A 19,108-nucleotide genomic window follows, 5' to 3' on the forward strand; every position below is an offset into this window, starting at 1 on the left:
TCTACCCTACCCTACCCTACCCTACCCTACCCTACCCTACCCTACCCTACCCTACCCTACCCTACCCTACTCTATTCTATTCTATTCTATTCTATTCTATTCTATTCTATTCTATTCTATTCTATTCTTTGCCCCCCTTGGCAAATATATAATCCTCACCTTACAAAAGTTCATTTAGTGACCGTTCACAGTTATGATGACACTGAAAAATGTGACTTATGACCGTTTTTCACAGTTACAACCTTTGCAACATCCCCATGGTCACGTGATTAAAATTCAGATGCTTGGCAACTGGTTCATACTTATGACCGTCACTGTATCCCAAGGCCCTGTGATCTTCTTTTGCGACCTTCTGACAAGCCAAGTTAATAGGGAAGCCAGATTCACTTAACAAACTGGGTTACTAACTGATCAACTGCAGTTATTCTGCATTAACCACGGATCAGCCACACCTACGGCGGAATCTCATATTCAGGAAGGAGAAAGATTCAAGCTATAGACCCATTTCACAGAACCAAATGAAGTCAGGGTCAAATTGTGGGCTGAACCATTTCTGGCTGGGGGAGGACTCTAGAAAAACGGGCCCAGTTGGAAAGGGAGCAAACTATTGGAGAAGGGAGGGACCACAAAAGCCACATCTTCTGACACTGTGTAATATGCAAGAAAACTGATCGAACCATTCTTGAGAGACGGTTGCTCAGTTCTTTCATAAAAGCCTCCAGAGATGAAGAACCCAAAACAATCACTTAAATGTGCTGCAGCTGCCAAAATGGCCAACACAGTGCTGGGCTGCATTAACAGAGGGAGAGAATCAAGATCACATGAAGTATTAATACCACTCTACAATGCCTTGGTAAGGCCACACTTGGAATACGGCATCCAGTTTTGGTCACCACGATGTAAAAAAAATGCTGAGACTCTAGAAAGAGTACAGAGACGAGCAACAAAGATGATCAGGGGACTGGAGGCTAAAGCATATAAGGAACGGCTGCTGGAATTGGGTATGTCTAGTTTAGTGAAGAGAAGGATGAGGGGGGACGTGATAGCAGTGTTCCAATATCTCAGGGGCTGCCCCAAAGAAGAGGGAGTCAAGCTATTCTCCAAAGCGCCTGAAGGCAGGACAAGAAGCAACGGATGGAAACTAATCAAGGAGAGAAGCAACCTAGAACTAAGGAGAAACTTCCTGACAGCTAGAACAATTAACCAGTGGAACAACCTGCCTCCAGAAGCGGTGAATGCTCCAACACTGGAAGTTTTCAAGAAGAGACTGGACAGCCATTTGGCTGAAATGGGATAGGGTTTCCTGCCTGAGCAGGGGGTTGGACTACATGACCTCCAAGGTCCCTTCCAACTTTATTATTATTATCTAGGGTTAGACTGTCCCACTCACCTTAAGGTGTTGAGTTCCCCATCTCCATGAAAGCCAGATCGGATGTGGAAACTATTCAATCGGACCTTTACATAGAGACTACACAAGCATGGGTGTCTTCCCATGACACATCTCATTGTTAACCATGGTTTATATTATTGACCTGATTGTTCAGTGTTGTGCAGTGCATTGTAACGGTTGGACTTTGCACAACGCACTAGGCCAATGTTTCTCAATCTTTGTCAACGTTAAGATGTGTTGACTTATCTCCCAGATTTCCCCAGCCAAGTTCTGAAAACATGCTGAAATTAGATAATATCTATAGACAAATAGCCATACACAAACAAACATATGTATTTGTGCGTTCCCAAACACAGAAACATATGCATGTATTTGTGTTTCCAATATATATATGTTTATATATATATACATATGTTTTCTGAGGTTTTCGCGGGTGTTTTTATGTAGGTCTTTGGTTTTTCGGGTTTTCTCCCGTGTAAAATTGAAAGTGTCTTGGCGTCATCTTGGCTGAAAACACCAGCCTGAAGATGATGAATGGGACTTTGTCGAAACGTCGCCAAGACACTTCCAATTTTATGCGGGAGAAAACCCGAATAAACAAAGACCTACATATATATATATATATACACACATATATATACATATATATATATATATATATATATAATTTTTATTATTGAGCACTTTTATAGATTTAGTCAATTTATTTAAATTACATAGTTACCTAATTAAAGGAGGAGTAAAAATGCATTTTGTACGGATGTGTCAGCAACAATCTGAAATGGGAAAAGTTGTATACTGTCCTTTGTTAGACTTTGAACAACTGTTGCCTAAACCATTTGTTTGGGTTTTTTTTTTTCAGATTCCAGTAATTTCTCCTTTATCTTCTTGATATGGTCCTTTCACTTGTAAGATATCCAAGGAGCTGTGTTTTGACGGCCACAGAAAAGGTTATTTCCTAGAATGGAATTTTAAGAGACATTTTTCTGCCTGGGAAACAGCCAGTTTGGAGAAAGGAAAAAAATAATAATCACAGAATGACTGAAGATATTGAGAGAGAAACAGGAGGGCTGGCAGACAACTTGGTCTGCTCAGTACAAAGAGAGGTCACGATAACTAAAAAAATGTTTAAGGTTTGTTTTTTTATCTTGTCTGTAGAGGTCAACTGAATTCTGTCATTCTTAAGGACTCTGGTACATAATGTGTTATTATTATGTATTTAAACATAAAGACTATTCTTGCTAAACAAAACAAGAAAAACAACACAGGTAGTCCTCAACTTACAACAATTTGCTTAGTGACCGTTCTAAGTTACAAAGTGACTTATGACCATTTTTCACACTTATGACCATTGCAGACATCCCCAGGGTCATGTGATTTAAGATCCGGATACTTGACAACTGACTCATATTTATGATGGTCGCTGTGTGCCGAGGAATCAGGTGATCCTCTTCTGCCACTGTCTGACAAGCAAAGTCCACGGGGAAGCCAGATTCACTTAACAACTGGGTTACTCATTTAACAACTGTAGTGATTCACTGAACAAACGTGGCAGGCAAAGTCGTAAAATGGGACAAAACTCACTTAACAAATGTCTCATTTAGCAGCATACATTTTGGGCTTAGTTGCGGTCGTGTAGTTGAGGATTACTTGTACTGTGTTTTTCCTATTTAATGGTGAACATTGGGGTGAGGGCCAATAGAGAGCCTTTTGAGGGGAAACAGAACACATCCATTAATATTGCTAGAGAGAAAATAAGAGTTTGCAGAAATATTTCCCCTTTTGTCAAAGCTCCTGAAAGGTAATCACCAACTTTCAAAAACCACAAAAGGTATAATCTGGGAGAATCATTGTGGACCTGGCCCATTTTAAAAGCAAGTTGTGAACACTTTCACAAAATGGTGGCTGGTACTTTTTGAAACCGCTGTTTTTTATTAAAAAGTGAACTGGCGCTGAGGATTCTGTCTTGCTCCCAGCCCAGCCTCTTAGGGTCTGTTTTTCCCCTTTGGGTTTTTTTTTTTTTTTTTTGAGTAGGTGGGTCCACCTCCAAGCAAATCTCAGTAGCAACCACTCCTCACATTTATTTTTAAAGAATTGCTGCATGGAAGCATTTTGGGGAGTTAAAGAAGAGGCTGGCACTTTGAATGGCAGCATGCTTGTTTTCTGCTTTTAAAAATGCTAATAAAGACCGGCCATAGGTGTGGGGCTGGGGTGGGGATATAGAATTTGCTAGAAACCCAAGGAGTTGTCTACAAGAATATTGGCACCCACGGCTACCATCCCCACAGCTAGAAAAGTAACCAGAAGCTTGATAGATTATAGGCAGTTGCTACAAATATAATTGTCAGAAGCATCTTGCCAAGAGCTGTTTAATCTGGATTGCAAAACTCCAGTTGAACCAGTAGAGGGTTGCAAGGAGCAGGCATTTTATTAAGGTTCTCTTTGCTGCCCTCTTATGGTTCTCTTAAGTTTTACATCTTCTTGGAGCATCCTCTGTCAAGATGATATTTCAAGCATTCCCTCTTCCAGATGTGTCCTTTGAATGGAAATGAGAAGAGCAAGGGAAGGGCTGCCCTGGTTTTGCCCTGCCCCTGGACACCAACAATGATTAGAAATTAGAAACCTAAGCAGTTTCTTAGTGATGTTTGCAAAATAAACTGACAACCAATGGAGGTCAACCAACTCTTTTGTGGGGGTTTGTAGCCTACACCGAAGCATACATGAAATCATCCAAGCTGGGGTTGCATCACATAGCAGGTGAAAATGGAACTGTTTCTCCTCCTCCGAGGATTGGAAGGGACCTTGGAGGTCTTCTAGTCCAACCCCCTAATCAGACAGGACACCCTATACCATTTCGGACTAATGGATGCCCAGTCCCTTCTTAAAAACTTCCAGTGATGGAGCACCCACAACTTCTGAAGGCAAGCCGTTCCACAGGTCGATTGATCTCAATTACCTTTCATTTTTTTCTGTATTAAATTGGGAGTGATCTTGCACTTCTAAAAAAAAAAAAGCAACAACAACAACAACAAAAAAACCAGCACAAAAGGAGATTTCGGAAAAAAATATCTGCTCAGTCGCAAAATATTTGATTAATGGGCAGACAGTTCCCCTGGGTCTCCATTTCGGCTCCCGAGAGATTCTGCCTTGATTTGCAGAAATCAAACAGGTGAAACGGTGCTGCAGATAAGCATAATCTGTGGGTAAAGACTGCAGAAGGGAAAAAACTGCTCTTTCAGGTATAGGAGGAGGAGATTTTAAAACAGTTGACAATCCTGCTTTCCGAGCAGGAACGCGGGCTTCTCAATCATCAAGGAAAGTTCATGCACGCATGCCAAGCCTTCTGGGCTCGGCCCTTCTCACAAAAGGTGATTCTGCAAAAATCAGCTGCTTAGCTCTGGGTAGCAGGAAGACTACCTACACTGGTGAAGATCAAAGAATGTTAGTCTTCTTGGATCGTCTGCCTTTCAGATGTGGTGGATTTTGCTTCCCAGCTTCCCAACCGAACAGAATTTGGTGATGGTGAGATACACAGAATAACAGGGCTGGAAGGGACCTTGGGGGGTCTTCTAGTCCAACCCCCTCTCAGGCAGGAGACCATGTATCATTTCAGACACATGGTTGCCCAATCTCTTCTTACAAACCTCCAGTGAGGGAGCACCCACAGCTTCTGGAGGCAAGCGATTCCACTGATCAATTGTTCTCAGGAAATTTCTCTTTAATTCTAGCTTGGTTCTCTCCTTGATTAGTTTCCATCTATTGCTTCTTGTTCTGCTTTGGGATTTGAAATCTCACCCCGAGTAACTGGAAGAATATGCCAGAAAGTATAGTAAACTACAGGTAGTCCTCAACTTACAATTCACAACCCTTAGTTTAGACACCATTTGAAATAACAACAGCATTGAAAAAAGTGACAAACGGTCCTGAGTCCTGACACTTAACAATCTTTGCAGTCACGCGGTCAAAATTTGGGCGCTTGGCAACCGGCTTGTGTTGATGATGGTTGCATTGTGCCACATGACCACCATTTGCAACTTCCCAGCTGGTTTCCAACAAGCAAAGTCAATAAGGGAAACTAGATTTGCTTAACGACTGTGTGATTCATGCAACAACTACAGCTATTCATCTAACAACTGTCACAAAAAGTTAAAAAAAGTGGGCGCTTAGCAACCCCTAAGAAATTCAAGAACCATCTGTAATTCCACACTGCTGCCAAGATCATGGGCTGTGGAATCACTGGGGAATTGAGTTCAACTGGAAGGAGACTTTATGATCAAAGTGTTATTTTTAAATTTCAACAGTAGGTACTTAATAATCATTGGAAGAGTCACAAACCCACCACCGCTTCCCACAGTCCTAAGACCCGCTGCTCAAATGAGAATCTCCAGTCAAACTTTGGGTAAACCAGAACAGCACCTGTCAAGGCACCACCCTGCCATGGGTGTGAGTGGGGAGCAGATTAAGGCTTTTCCCCAGCTGTTGAAAGAAAATGGGGTTTGCATCTAATGCTCACCAACGTGCTTAGCCTGATCATGCAGGATTGTTTACAAAAAGATGATTTATTTCTTACAGGTCATCCTTGACTTACAGCCACAGTTGAGCCCAAAATTTCTGTCGATGAGACATTCGTTACGTGAATTTTGCCCCAATTTACAACCTTCCTTGCCACTTGTTGTTTCACAACATTTCTTGTTATGAAACGAAGCACTGCAGTTGTTAAATTAACAAAGAGGCTTGCAAAGTGACTCTGGCTTCCCCTTTGACTTTGCTTGCAAAAGGGGATCACATGACCTGGGACCCTGCAACGGTCATAAAAATGAGTCGGTTGCCAAGCATCTGAATTTTTAACATGTGACCCTGGGGATGCTGTGACGATTGTAAATGTGAAAAAAGTCATAACTCCCTTTTTTAAATGCCGTTGTAGCTATGAATAGATACTGCTTGATGGATCTTCATTCCCTAAAACAGTGGTTCTCAACCTGTGGGTCGGGACCCCATTTGGGGTCGAACGACCATTTCACGGGGGTCGCCAAACAATGCAGTCCGCCATTTTTCCCCCTTTTCCTTAGCTGTGCTACTCCCTTTTATTCTATTGGCTTTTGAAAGCCAATAGAATAGACTCTCTTGAATAAAGTCTAATTCTATTGGCTTTCAAAAGCCAATAGGAATTGTCCAGGCTGTCTTTGTCCTGTTGAGCCCACCAAAAGTCCCATTCTGCAAACGGTGCTGCACCAGTTGAGTAGTCCTCGACTTACGACCGGCTGAGTAGTCCTCAACTTATGACCGGTTGGGGGTCGCGGCATTAAAAAGGTTGAGAACCACTGCCCTACATAGTAGAGACGATCCTCAAAGGTTTAAATCAGTGCTCTTCACACTTGACAACTTTAAGATGTGTGGACTTTAATTCCCAGAATTCTTCAGCCAGCACACTTTTAGGTTCAGCTCCCAGAATTCGTGCCAGCTGGGGAATTGTGGGAGTTGAAACCAACACATCTTAAAAGTTGTCACATTTGAAACACACTGGCTTAAATGATATACTAGGATGTGTCAAGGACTCACACCTATCTTCTGGAAATCTTTTCCAAGCTGAGGTGGCGAACGCCTCTCTGTGTGTTCAAAATGTCTCTCTTAGCCACTAGCACAGTGGTTCTCAACCTGTGGGTCGGGACCCCATTTGGGGTCGAACGACCATTTCACGGGGGTCGCCAAACAATGCAGTCCACCATTTTTTCCCCCTTTTCCTTAGCTGTGCTACTCCCTTTTATTCTATGGGCTTTTGAAAGCCAATAGAATATACGCTCTTGAATAGAGTCTAATTCTATTGGCTTTCAAAAGCCAATAGGGATTGTCCAGGCTGTCTCTGCCCTGCTGAGCCCGCCAAAAGTCCCATTCTGCAAACGGTGCTGCACCAGTTGAGTAGTCCTCGACTTACGACCGGTTGGGGGTCGCGGTATTAAAAAGGTTGAGAACCACTGCACTAGCACATGGGTCCAACAGGTGATTTCGGAGGTGTGACCGATGGAAACTAAAGTTGGCAACACCCATCCCAAGGAAAGCATCACACACTTTTCCTAACTTTAAGGGATGACTGTTGATAGATTAGGAGGATTAGAAAATCAATAAATTTATAATAATAATAATAATAATAATAATAATAATAATAATAATAATAATAATAACAACAACAACAGTAATAATAATAATAATAATAATAATAATAATAATAATAATAATAATAATAATAGTAAAGAAAATCCCCTGGTTGGACTCCATTGAATGGTGACCTTGGAGAAAGACCACAGCACGCAGAACTGACATCAGAGAAAACCTAGATAAGAACTCGTGAGAGTGGGAAGTGAGAAGGGCTCCTGTTTTGATGTGCCCAAGGTCCTGGATTAATTTGGTGCAATGTTATCTTTCTTATTGGACTTCCCTGTTCATCCAAGTCAGTGTTGACAACTTTAAGAGGAGTAAACTCCAACTTTTGTGATTTACACAATAAGTACGGTAGGGGAAGATGTGTGTTAATTTCTGGCACAGGTGGTCCTCGATTTACAACAGTCCATTTGGCGACTGTTCAAAGTTACAGCTGCACTGAAAAAAAGTGACTTATGATTTTCACACTTATCACCGTCGCAGCGTACCCACGGTCACGTGATCGGAATTCAGACGCTTGGGCAGCCGACTCACATTTATGACGGTGGCAGCGTTCCCAGAGTCACGCAATCCCTTTTTGCGACCTGACAAGCAAAGTCAGTGGGGGGGGGGACAGATTCACTTAGCAACCGGGTTACTAAGAACTGCGGCGATTGATTTGGCAAGAAAGATTGCAAAATGGGACAAAAGTCACTTCACAATTGTCTCGCTTAGCAATGGAAATTTGGAGCTCCACCGTCATAAGTCGAGGGCTACCTGTACCAGGTTGTAATATTTGCACCCTGTGCTAAATCTGGTTACTTGTAACACTTTTTTTTCCTTCCCCTTCGTGGCTTGCAGGCCAGAAACGGTTGCATAAACGCATAAAACGCTTCCAGCCAACCTCCGTCGGGAACTTTCTGAAGCTAGGCGCTGAAGGCTTCCGCCATTGGAAAGCAGCTGCGATCCAGCTGCTTTCTCCAAACCTGCGATCCTAAAGGCTCAGGATAGGAGAAGCTGGGGAGGAGGTGGGGGTGGGTGGGCGGGAGCGAAGGCTCACAGGGTCATCTGGCGTCGCCCTCCCCTCGCCCGGCTGCGCTCTCCAAGGGCGCGCCCTCCCCTTTCGTCTCCCTGCGAGGTGCTTCCCCTTCACACGTGCGCTCGGCCCGCCTCCCATCTCCGCCCGAAGCTGGCGAGCAAAGCCGCGCCAGCAATCGCGCCACGCTTCCTCGTCCTGCCCGGCTGTCCCGGGGGCTCCCGCGACTGCCAGCCAGACCCCGCGACGCGCGTCACTCCGGCCCGGAACCAGCGCGGGGCGTCGTGGGGATGCGGGCGCGCGCCGCGTCGCGGGGGACAAAGTGGGAACGCGGCGGTGGCGGCGGTGGCGGCGGACACAGGCTGTAGAGCAAGAGAGGCGCTGGCCGCTCCCACCCAGCCACCCCACGCGCAACTTTCTTCGCCCGTGGAGAAGTGCCGAGCCCGGAGCTCGGCCAGCCGGAAAGTCGCTGCAGCTGGGGCGCAGCTGGAGCCGCCTGCCTGCCTGCCTGCCTGCCTGCCTGCCTGCCCGCCCGCCCCGGAGCGAGGGACCAGCCGGCGCCGGGCTTGCCCGAAAGCAGCCGCGCCGGACGGGACGGCGCGCGGTGGAGGAGCTGCGCCCGCTTCGCCCTGCAGGTAACCGGAGGGAGCCGGGCTGGGACTGACCGGGAAGGGGGGTGGTGGTTCGGGGGGGGGAGGCGAGGAAGGAGGGGGCTCCTCGCGGTCCGTGGGGGGGGCTCCAGTCGCTTAATCAAGTGGGGAAGTGGGCTCGGGGGGGGGGAGTCCGCGCAGTTGGCCAAGTTGGGTCAACTTGAACCTCGGCTAGTTCGGGCTGCTTGAGCGCGGCGGTGCAGGAGGCCGTGGGAACCCGGCCCGTTGGCTTCCCTTCCCCCGACTCTGGGTCCTGGGAAGCGTGGGAAAGCGCGCGGGGCTGGCTTTTTTTCGCTCCTAACCCGGGCGTCGTCGGGCTGCTTCCCTTTTGGCTTGTTGCTTCGGAAGAGGAGTCGCCGCCGCTGGGCCAAGAAAGGCGTTTGCCTGTTGGGTTTCCGCGCGTCGCCTCTTCGTTCAGGCCCCCGCTGGAAGGAGCGAGTTGAGACTCTCTGAAGGGCCCCGGCCCTGAGCCTCCGTGCTCCATCTGGACGTCGCCTTATTTATTTTTCTTCCGAGGGGCACCCAGTCAAGCCAAAGACCCCGGTGCTTTGTTAGAACTGTGGCGTTGTTGAATGGTTGCTGCTGTTGTGCCTGTGTGGAGTATTACTTGTGCAGTACAGGTAGTCCTCGACTTACGACCGTTCATTTAGTGACCGTTCCTAGTTAACAACGGCACTGAAAAAAATGTGTCTTATGACCGTTTTTTTTTCACACCGACGACTTTTGCAGCATCCCCCTGGTCACGTGATCAAAAAATTCAGATGCTTGGCCACTTATTTATGATGGTTTGCAGTGTCCTGGGATCGTGAGATCCCGTTTTGCAGCCTTCTGACAAACAAAGTCAATGGGGAAGCCAGATCCACTTAACAACTGGGTCACTAACTTATCAACTGCAGTGATTCACTTAGCAACTGGGGCAAGGAAAGTCATAAAATGGGGTAAAATCCACTTAACATCTGTGGCGAGAAAGGTGGTAAAATGGGGCAAAACTCACTCAACAAATGTCTACGTTAACAACAGACATTTTGGGCTCAATTGTGGTCGTAAGTCGAGGACTGCCTGTATTATGATGGTGAGGAGTGTTGGGGAAGGTCTCTCTTCCACTTGGCATCAGTGAGCCCCCAAAAAGTGGCTTTCTACAGTCCAGAGCAGTTTTTCAGCAACCTTAGCAACCTGCTGACTTAGGAATTCTGGGAGTTGAAGTCCACAAGTCTTAAAGTGGCCATGGTTGGGGACCCTGGTCTAGTGCATTATCTAACGTGGCCTTTCTGGATAAGTTTTGATCTGTTCCCTCCCCCAATCCCCTGTCCCGATGATCAGTGACTACAAGCAATTATCTTACATGGGGTGCATAATTTCTGGCCAATAGCTCCACTAGCTTTTAAATACGAATTCAAAATAGTTTTAATTTGTGAGTACAGTAAGCAGGATGAGCGTGAATTAGAATTTGGGTGGGGGGCCACTTGGGAATTTCGGGGCTAGACTGGGAATGTGGAAGAGCATGGCAAATCACTTCACTCCCCTGGCCAAGAAAATGGGATTGATGTTAAGTCAATAGGAATTGGACTCGGTTTAGGGGAATCTTTATTATTTAATCTATGCCAATGTTGAATTATTTTTTTTAAAAAAATATTTTGGTTGTTTATCATTGCCGGTAATAAAACGTTATTGCTTTTGCTTATGTAAAGGTTCAAAATCATCTCGGGACATGGGTTTGTTCTAGTAGAGACTTGAAAACGAGAATGCAAATCTTTTAATCACACCAAATATTTGCATGTTTAGGCAGAGTAGTTCCTGCTGTATTCAGCGGGACTTACTCTCATGTAAATGCGGAGAACTTGCAGCCTAAATAAAATGCTTAACATGAGTAAGGAGATACTTCCCTCCCAGGAAATCTCATTGTTGGAAAGGGCAGGATAGGGTCTTGGTAGGTCATCTTTTGCCATGTTATCGAAAGCAATTATTTTCAGACAGCAGGCGTGCATTTAATTAAAAATAGCCTTTCTCTAGCTTTCTGTTAGCTTATAAAAAAGAATGTCTTATCCCTCTAGAAAAGGGATCATACCGAAAACGAAGTGCATGTCCAGTAAACGTTGGTTGTTTAATTCATCTTTAACGCATAAGCCACAGTTGGTTGAGTTCTAAGCCAAAATAAAACATTATGCTTCCCTCTTGCAAGTTGCTTTGGAAGAGGAGTTGCTACTAACATTCAAACACATTTCAGATGAGTTGCTGCTCAGCCAAGAAAGAGTTGCCTGTTATGTCTCTGCATGTTGCCTCTTTGCTCCAAAGGGACAATTATGATTTAGTGGGTCAAATGAATCAGATCATAAGCACCTCCAATGCTCCCATCACACCATCAAGGTTGCCTTAGTTTCTTGAAGGGTGATTGGCTTTGGGTATGGACAAACACAATCTTTAAATCATATTTCATAAACCACAACGATCAAGTTCCCACAATGGTATAGGTTCTCCTGCTTGAGCAAGGGGCTGGACTAGAAGACCTCCAAGGTCCCTTCCAGCTCTATTCTATTCACAAGATACTGAAATCTTAACTTTAGGTTAACAAAACACAATGGCATGCTATACTACGTCCAACAAAATAAACCAGAAAATGCGCTGTGAAATTCCTACAAGGGTGTCACAAAGAGGAGAACCTTATTTTGAGTTAATACAGAACAAGCAACATAACAGAATAACAGAGTTGGAAGGGACCTTGGAGGTCTTCTAGTCCAGCCCCCTGCTCAAGCAAGAGACCTTAGAGTCTAGTCTACCCCCCTGCTCAAGCAGGAGACACTGGACCAGGAGCCCCCAACCCTTTGGGCATCAGGGACCAGTTCCGTGGACAAAGGTTTTTCCAAGGACTGAAGGGAGCGTGGTTTTGTGTGCTGCCTGCATCCCGCGGATGGGGCTTTGCTTGTTTGTGTGGACCAGTTTGTGGCATACCGCGGACCAGTGCTGGTCAACAGACCAGGGGTTGAGGACCCCTGCCCTAGACCTTTTCAGACAACTGTCTGTCCAGTCTCTTCTTAAAAGCCTCCAGTGATGGAGCACCCACCACTTCTGAAGGCAGGCTGTTCCACCTGTTAATTGTTCTGACTGTCAGGAAGTTTCTCCTTGTTTCTAAGTTGCTTCTCTCCTTGATTAGTTTCCATCCATTGTTTCTTGTCTTGCCTTCTGGGGCTTTGGAGAATAGGTTGTCTTTGTAGCAGCTCTTCAGATATTGGAAGACTGCTATCCCGTGACCCCTAGTCCTTCTTTTCACTAGACTAGACACACCCAATTCCTGAAACCCTTCTTCATATGTTTTGACCTCCAGCCCCCTAATCATGACATGAAGCCAAGTCTCTCCCAGTGCTTCCACTCCTACCAGGCCCTAGAAAGTAATAGGTGACCCAGGAGAAGTTAATTTATGGACATATCTTTGGATATTGGTGCATAGGATTAGATTCTTGGCATGATTTAAAGCCAATATTACAGCCAGTGTAGTCTAGTGCAGAGGTCCCCAACCTTTTGGGCACCGGGGACCGGTTCCATGGAGAGAGGTTTTTCTGTGGACCGGAGGGGCGTGGTTTTGTGTGCTGCCTGCATCCCACGGATGGGGCTGTGCGGACTGGTTGCTGGCTTGCCATGGCCCGGTACCAGTCCACGGACTAGGGGTTGAGGACCCCTGGCGTAGTGGTTAAGGCACAGGCCAGAAAGTGAGAGGCGGTGAGTTCTAGTCCTGCCTTAGACATGAAAGCCATCTAGGTGACCTTTGGCCAGTCACTCTTCCTCAGCCCAACCCACCTCATAAGGTTGTTATGGTGGGGAAAATAGGAGGAGGAAATTGTGTTGGGTAAGTTCCCTGCTTTGGGCTATTTGTAAAAAGAACAAAGGGGAGAAACAAATAAAATAAAATAAAGATAAATAGCCTCCATGTGTTACGTTCAAGTCTTTCATTAGCAACGAGTAGACAGCCGAGGTTATTTAGGACAGTTTCGTAGTGGTTTACTAAACGACCGTGCCAAAAATGGTCATAAAATCATAAAACTCACTTAAGCAACTCACTTAACAATGAATGTATTAGTCCCAATTGTGGGACTATCTGTACTATGGAGAGAGAGAATAACTGTTTAAAAAATATGTCCTATCCTGTTATTTCTGAGTTATCCTCCTCTGCTGATTGGCAGAGGGGAAAAAAAAATTTCCTCTGCAAATTAATTTCTCTTTTAGTTTTCCAGTTTTGGAGGTGATCTGAAACTATCATTAGTTTTCTTTCTTTTTTTTTTTTAAAAGGGAAACTTCTGAAATCCCTTTCTTTCTTTTTAAAATATGTTTTATTGATTTTTAACATAATCATCTTAATATTTGGTAAACAGTGTGTTGTCTGGGTTTATATTTAAAAAAACAATCAATAACAATTAATTTCTATAATTCTATAGTCCACATAATGGCTTTGCTTGATTTTTCTCTTCTTCCAATAATATTCTTTTTTGCCAACCTTAAATTAATACAGTTCTTATTATTTGAATAAATGACAATTAAATATAGACATTTTTCTAATGTTTCTGCAAATGATAACCACATCAATATAAAGCTTCTTTTCTAATTGATCATCTTGATTGCCTCATCATAGATCCTGTTTACAAAATTCTTACTTAAATTTCTTTTCCTCACAATATTCAAAACTTTCCCAAAATTAGTTACACTTAAGTATTTAAGTCTTTTTTTATACAAGCCATCCCAAAACTTTTACATTTCTCATACTTTAAAAGAAAGAAAAAAACCCCAGAGAAAGCATTTCTTTTATATAAACCATCCCAACATTTTTATATTTCTCATGTCAAAAAACAAAACAGAAAGAAAAAAAATACTATGTTACTTGAAGGGTTCATCCCTCTTAAACTAACCTTCAGTCTAAAATCTCTCTATTTCTTTAACCATATTCAAACAGATGTTTAATTTTTAAATATTCCCTCAGGTAAATCCCACTGTCTAATTTCTTAATTCTCATTTTAGCCTGTTCTTTTTTTTTTTTTTTGCCAAACATCTTTCCTGTTCAATATGCCTCGCTGAATCAAAGAGTCTTCCCATACTCTTGTAAACGTTGTTGCAGGTACAAAAGGCAAAACAGGTAAGATGTTTTTATAGGAAGGTTTTGCCATTTTGTATACGAATACCACTGAATTCCCTCCCTGATGAATTGTGGCCAGGATTGAGATAGGAAGCCAGGGAAAGCAAGGATTATCATCAGTAAATCATCAGTCCTAATGATATGCAAAGCAATCTGTGGCTGGATTTGCATACCAGGCTGACTTCATAATGTGGCTTGGCTGGTTTGGGTTCTAAGCCACGTGGGTTGTAAATGACAGTTTATGGCTTAGCGTTGTTTCTGAACCAGGTTCTGATGATTCCTCAGCAAACCATGGTTATGCCAACAAACAGTGCTGTGCATACCAAAACCTGTTTGGTGCACAGGTATTCCTTGACCTACAAACATAATTGAACCCAAAAAAGGCAGTTGTTAAGCAAATTATGTCCCATTTTATGATCTCTCTTGCCCCAGTTATTAAGTGAATTACTGCATTTGTTAAGTTAGTAACACAATTGTTGAGTGAATCTGGCTTCCCCATTGACTTCGCTTGCTAGAAGTTTGCAAAATGGAATCACATGACTCCAGGACGCTGCGACCGTCGTAAATATGGGTCAGATGCCAAGGGTCTGAATTTGGATCACGTGACCAGGGGGATGCTGCAAAAGTTGTAAGTGTGGAAAAACGGTCATAAGTCACTTTTTTCAGTGATGTTATAACTTCAAACGGTCACTAAACGAATGGTTATCAGTTGAGCATTATCTGCATCGTAGCTTTTGCAATTGGAAACCACTTGGGCCACAGATTGGGGTCAAAGACACCACAGATTAATGCAGGCGTGATTTCAGATCGGGCAAGTGAACTTGTGCTGAACTTATTTTATCTGAAATACTGTTTTGTTTGTATTGTTGTTCTTTTTTCTCCCCTGAGTTTGTATGACCCTGAGCCTGTTGGGCTTTTGTGAAGTTGTAAATACCTAGCCTGTGCAGTAATTTACTTCCTGAGGGGTCTTTGGTCAGTCTCTGAACTTGGTTTTTTTCTTTTTTTTCTTTTTTTCCTTTTTTTATATTAAAAGTTTTTTAAAAATTTACAATATAAACCCCTCCCACCCCTTCCCCCCCTCCCCCACTTCCCAGAGCTGATTACAGGGTAAAAAATAAACAAACATAATCTATCTAACATAAACCAACTATGCGATCAAACAAAACCATAACACACTTTAACTCCTTTTCAAAACAAATATTAACAAATTAAAACAAAAATAATAATATAATTAAAACTATTAATAATTATCTAACTTCTACACATATGCAAGATAATACTTATCAGTTTCTTGAAGACATTTCATCACCCAGCTAGATAGCATCAGTGCTATTTTTTTTACCTAGTTTGGATAATAAAACATCTTCAAGAAAACCGGCAAGCTCAGAGACCACCAAGGACCCCTCATTTCAACCCTGAGCTACAAATATTCTCTTTTATTGGCAGTTTACTCCCAGATAGTCTCTTCTGTTGATTAGAACAGAATTCCCCAGCCTGCATAAATTCTGAGAGTTGAAATCCAATACCTCTTCAAGTTGCCAAGTTTGAGAATAGCTGGGTTATGTCTTCCCCCTTTCTTCCTTCCTTATCTGCATCTCCTGCCTGGTGATGATAGAAGGTACTGATCTATCTGGAGGTGAAGCACATCATGTGGGATTGGATAATTCCATCCTTCCTTAGCTGCTGCTTCTCAGAAATGATGCTTCGTGGGATAAACGGGTTTTTCCTGTAAAAAGAAAATTTAGCTTGGCACGACGAAGGAAACAGAAGACGTTGCACAACGGATGGGGCAATGGAGAAACAGGTAGTCCTCCCTTAACAAATGGTCCCTCAGCATCTATTCAAAATTGAGATGGACCCCCAAAACAACATGACCTGATTCTGGAGTTTCTGCACGCACACACACACAACATCCCATTTTGGGCACTTGGCAACTGGCTCAACTTTTCAGCCAATTGAAGCATTCTGTGGTCATGTGGCCACGATTGACATGGATAGAGTTAACAACCGCCATATTCCCTGCAAAATTGGATTAGAATTAGCCATTTTGGATTTGAGATTGGCTTCTGACTTCCACTTTGGAAAAATCAGCTCAGTTCAATCCACCTTCTGAATTATAAGCTTGAGTGGATTTGATTCCTATTTCTGGTCTGAAAAAATAATAATAAACCACCCTATTCTTGTTTCTGAACCATCCCAAGAGATTCCTGGGTACCTGACTGGGCTCCTGGAATCAACTGGCTGTTCAATATGGAAAACTGATTCAGTTCAAAGTTTGAAACCTCTTGTCTTTAAATCTCTGAATCAGATCTTCCTGTAGTTCTACTGAATATGATGGAAATAGAATCCAAATCATTTAGGAAATGTTTGGGTGAAGATATTTACCTTACTGCTGTTAAAAAGAAAAGTCACCTTAGAAAAATGCCGAAATGATCTCACCACACATCAGGCCCCAAACCAAGAATGACATGTGGTGAATCTTCTAAGCTGAGTTCTTTATTGTTTTCACACCTATAGACCAGATCTTGCCAAACTAAAGACTCTCCTTTAATTTGCATCTACAATATACTCTGTGGACTATTAGAAAGGAACTATCTTCACCCTCTTTCTCTAACACATGATCTCTGGGCTGAGTTGTCCTTTTACTCCTCTGGACTAAATCCCCTTCCTCCTGGGGATCCACCTTCTCACTAGATTCCATCACACCACATTCTCTCGAGGACTCTTCTAACTGTGGGATAAAATGTTGTCATCCCTATTTTGCACTTAAGGACACTAGCATGATTGACCTAAGACAATCTTACCATCTGATGTCATCTAGATACAACTTGGAATGGATGCTTCCAGAATCAGAATAACAGAGTTGGAAGGAAGCTTGGAGGTCATCTAGTCCAACCCCTTGCTTAAGCAAGAGCCCCTATTGTACCATTCCAGACAAGTGGCTGTTCAGTTTCTTCTTAAAAGCCTCCAGTGATGGAACTTCTGAAGGCAAGCTGTTCCACTGGTTAGTTCTCACAGCCAGGAAATTTCTACTTAGTTCTCCTTGCTTAGAACATAGAATAACAGAGTCCTTGGAGGTCATATAGTCCAACCCCCTGCTTGAGCAGGAGAGTCTATACCATCTCAGACAAATGGCTGTCCAGTCTCTTCTTGAAAGCCCCCAGTGATGAGCACCCACCATTTCTGGAGGCAAGTTGTTCCATTGATTAATTCTTCTAACTGTTAGGAAATTTCTCCTTAGTTCTAGGTTGCTTCTTTCCTTGATTAGTTTTCATCCATTGCTTCTTGTCTTGCCTTCTGGGAAATAGGTTGACCCCTTCTTCTTTGTGGCAGCCCCTCAAATATTGGAAGACTGCTGTTATATCACCCATAGACCTTTTCACTTGACTAGACATACCCAATTCCTGCAACTGTTCCTCATATGTTTTCGCCTCCAGCCCCAAATAATTTTTGTTGCTCTTTTCTGCACTCTTTCCAGAGTCTCAACTGTGGCAACCAAAACTGGATGCAATATTCTAATTGTGGTCTTACCAAGGCTTTCTAAACCAGCACTAATACTTCACATGACTTGATTCTACCCCTCTGTTAATGCAACGTAGGATTGTGTTGGCTTTTTTGCTGCTGCTGCACACTGCTGGCTCATACTTAAGTGATTGTCCACTAGGACTCCAAGATCCCTTCCACACTTACTGCTATTAAACCAGGTTTCCCCTAAACTGTACTTGTATCCCCCAGGCAGAGGGTTAAGTTCTTCCCCCCCACCCACCCGTTTTGAAAGCCTTCTACAAGAGCAACATCCAAAGCCAACTCGGTTGGCTGAGCTGTCCGTTGTAGGACAGAAAGCTTTCGGTGGCTTAACTGTGCTTTCTGTTCAATGAGAAGCCAGCTTCCACTTCAGCGCTGCTCTATTGTCTTCTTCAGAGATCCACCCTACGTTTCATTCATCTCTGCATGGAAGGGCATCAGACTGAAACGTTCTAGCCAGCAAGTTGAGTAAGGCAACAACAATGACAGCAACAGCATCACAATGGGGCTTCGTAAATATGAACCTCTGGAATGGACTTTTTTGATCCCAAAGAGTAATGTTATTGGCCAGGAATGGTTACGGTTGGAAAAAGCTGAAAGGAAGGAGGGATAATATGTGGTAAACGTTGGAGAGACTGAAGATGACTCCGTTCATTTTTTTTTTTTTTGTCTAGTTGTGTCATAGATCTGGAGGGCTTTCTGTACCATGGCACAGAAAAGTCCTGATGGGCTAAAATCAGTGGTTAAATAAAATGGGACTGAAATTTAGCTTTGTCCCATAGAGAGCCTGGGAAAGGCCAGACTATTTGTATTTAATTTTACATTTGGTTTAGAACACTAATTTTGTTTTCATGATAGATAGGGGTGTTTTGACTAGAACTGAATTTCGCAATGTCAAGGTCTGGATTTTTAGAAGTGACAACTACTGTTTATTTACGATACCTGTAACTTCTGTTTTACCTAAGGGCTAAAGACTTTATACATAACATTCTCCCTTCGTTTTGTTCATCAAAAAATTCCAGATCTTTTTCAGGGAGGTGGAACTGCAAAATTATGACAGAGGATCTCAGTCCAAGATCCACGTCTGACTCATTACAAGAAGTCCTAGACTTAGTGACTGTTCAAAGTTACCACGGCACTGAAAAATGTGACTTACGACCATTTTTCATAGTTACGACGTTTGCAGCATCCCCATGATCAGGCGATCAAAATCCAGACCCTTGGCAACCTGTCCATATTCATGATGGCTGCAGTGT

At 43.4% G+C, this 19,108-nt stretch overlaps 1 protein-coding gene across 1 annotated transcript in view; it reads left to right on the top strand.

The window, feature by feature from the left end:
* Positions 1-8,683: 8,683 nt before the first annotated feature.
* LOC120314165 overlaps positions 8,684-19,108 on the top strand; it is a 56,009-nt gene continuing 45,584 nt past the window's right edge. Inside the window, exon 1 of the mRNA XM_039356975.1 lies at positions 8,684-9,196. The gene's annotated coding sequence lies outside the window, so the exon portion shown is untranslated. The remainder of the gene's footprint in view (positions 9,197-19,108) is intronic.

The sequence above is a fragment of the Crotalus tigris genome, unplaced genomic scaffold (assembly GCF_016545835.1).
Source record: "Crotalus tigris isolate CLP2741 ecotype Arizona unplaced genomic scaffold, ASM1654583v1 scf7180000018848.268983, whole genome shotgun sequence".
Taxonomy (NCBI): Eukaryota; Metazoa; Chordata; class Lepidosauria; order Squamata; family Viperidae; genus Crotalus; species Crotalus tigris.